This window comes from Equus caballus, chromosome 4, assembly GCF_041296265.1.
Source record: "Equus caballus isolate H_3958 breed thoroughbred chromosome 4, TB-T2T, whole genome shotgun sequence".
In the NCBI taxonomy this organism is placed as follows: domain Eukaryota; kingdom Metazoa; phylum Chordata; class Mammalia; order Perissodactyla; family Equidae; genus Equus; species Equus caballus.
Window position 1 is genome coordinate 76210001 of NC_091687.1, and position 2234 is coordinate 76212234.

Consider the following 2234-nt stretch of genomic DNA (forward strand, 5'->3'; position numbering starts at 1 on the left):
TGTACTTGATGCAAATGCAGATTGCATATTGTTATATAGAGAGTACATTGTGTTTTTGTTTTCCCCCATCCAGTCACTTATTTTCGGTGGTGAATACATGTTGTTAGAAGATGTCTTGTATGGTCTTAATCTTTGTTGTGTACTATTTTTTATAGTCTTAAGTTATAATGAAAAAACAAAAAGTAGGAACCAAACATAAAAGGTCTAGTAAAGCCAAAAATTAATTTCATATTGATTTTAAAGTGATCTAGCTGAGTTTTTACACTGAAAGCAAAGATTATAGCAATTGTAGTCCATGGTATTTATTTTCAGTCAAACCAAAGTTACATATAATTCTGCCTCTGCTTATACGGGATATTAACACTAACAATACACTCCCTTTCAAAGACTTGCACAGGCCAAATTGTTGGAATGCTGGTTTTCTTGAGAACTCCAAACCCCAAAACTATGATAATGCGTTATGGTGTAGTTGAAAATAGCATAGTCAGATGTTTGCTTAAAACCTAGAAACTTTACGTGTTGCTTTTCATGTGCTGTGCCAAGTCTTGATAATACTTTTTCCCCCAACCAAGGGACCTCATAACCTGATTATGGTTATTGCTTTACAAACAGTTTTGACAGAAGGTGGCTGCTAGAGCTTAACATACGCTCCGGTTCCATGTGATGGGGCCGGTTCTTGCAAACTAAGCTCATCCTTTATTCTTTGCTGAAGTCAGCAAATAGAGTTAGAGAGATACCCAGTCATCTATCACACCAAATAAAAGGACAGAACGGCTTTCAAAAGGGTTTTCCCACTTACCCAAAAGGCTTTCTGAAAGCTTCTACCTCTGCAAAAAAAAAGAAAAAAAAGAAAAAAAAAAGAAAAAAATTAGAACCATTATGGCAGATTGCATGAAACGTGAGAACGTCACAGTAACTGCTACTTTTCATTATGTTTGTCTTTGGGTCATGATCAATGAACGGGAAGTTGACGATATGGTATCAAAAGAAAGATTGGTATTGTGAAGGATGGTTTTCAGTCATCTAGGATCCTACTGTAAGGATTATCTGAAGGGAAAATGGGTCTTTCAGGTGCATGTTCAAAAGGCTTTGAGGGACTGAAAGTAACTCTGAGAGCTGTACCATCAGGAGGGTGGCCTAAGACTACAATGCTAAAGTATGCTTACCTCAGTTACAAAACTTTTGAAAGGAAGTCTCAGCCACAGAATACATATACCTGTAGAGTTTTGCATGGGTTTTATATGAATACAATTTTAAAAAATAGCTGCTTGCACATTATACCAGAAAAACCTCCAAAACTGCAATTGCTTTGAAAATAGATTTTAGGTTTTTTGGAGTTTTCTGAAATGCTTGGTCTGTATTTTGATAATTGTGCATATTATGTAAAGATGTTGGTGGACCCATAAATGACCAGACTTTTTCTAAGAAAAATGTTGCTTTAATGCATTTCATGAATTTTTACTCTTATATCATTGCTTGCTAGTAATAGCAAATCTGCTTTTCTGCATCTGCTTTGCGTAGCTATTGTAAGGCTTTGAACTAATGTATGTATTTATTGCTTGAACTTCTGTGCATACCTTATAAAGCATAATGTCTGACAATTTAAATGGCTCATGTATTCTTGCTTCTATCATAAGCTGATTATGGGGACTATGATCTTTTGTATACAGCAAATTTTAACTGTAGCACAAACATCTGTTTATGTATTGGTGGAATATACCTGTTTTATTTATCTTTTTTGAGGTAAACTAATTTTTGATACTTTTCATTACTGTGTACTATGTTCATACTTTGAATTCTCTGACGTTAGAAGTCATGGTTGAGAATTGTAACAGCTGTTATTCGTTCTGTATTCATGGCTTTCACTGCTGAATAAAATAAAGGACCAAACCTAGGATTTGAAAGAAAACTGTCTACCTCTAACACCAGGGAGTTATCAGATTTTATTTTACATAGTTTCAGTCTACAAAGACACAATTGCTTAAACCTAGTGGGCTTAAGGCTTATATTCTGTGTGGTTGGATTCATGGCACAGTTGTACTGTTTGAAAATCAATTAAAATTTCATGTGAATGTTACAAGTATTTGGTAGAATTACCACTAACTGGGTTTTCTTTAGATAACTCAGATATGGAGAAAATGTCATCAGCATTCTGTGTCTACAGCTGCTTAACTTCATAAGAATGCATTTCTTTGTGATTAGGGAATCGAAGAATAGTCAGCTAGGAATAGAGC

At 34.8% G+C, this 2234-nt stretch overlaps 1 protein-coding gene across 50 annotated transcripts in view; it reads left to right on the top strand.

Annotated features, from left to right (window-relative positions):
• The window catches only part of FOXP2 (forkhead box P2), a 509955-nt gene extending 508046 nt beyond the window's left edge, over positions 1 to 1909 (top strand). For all 50 annotated transcript variants that reach the window (XM_070264896.1, XM_070264901.1, XM_070264902.1 and 47 more), the window contains one exon: positions 1 to 1909. This exon is cut by the window's left edge and continues 1312 nt beyond it. The gene's annotated coding sequence lies outside the window, so the exon portion shown is untranslated.
• The last annotated feature ends 325 nt before the right edge of the window (positions 1910 to 2234 follow it).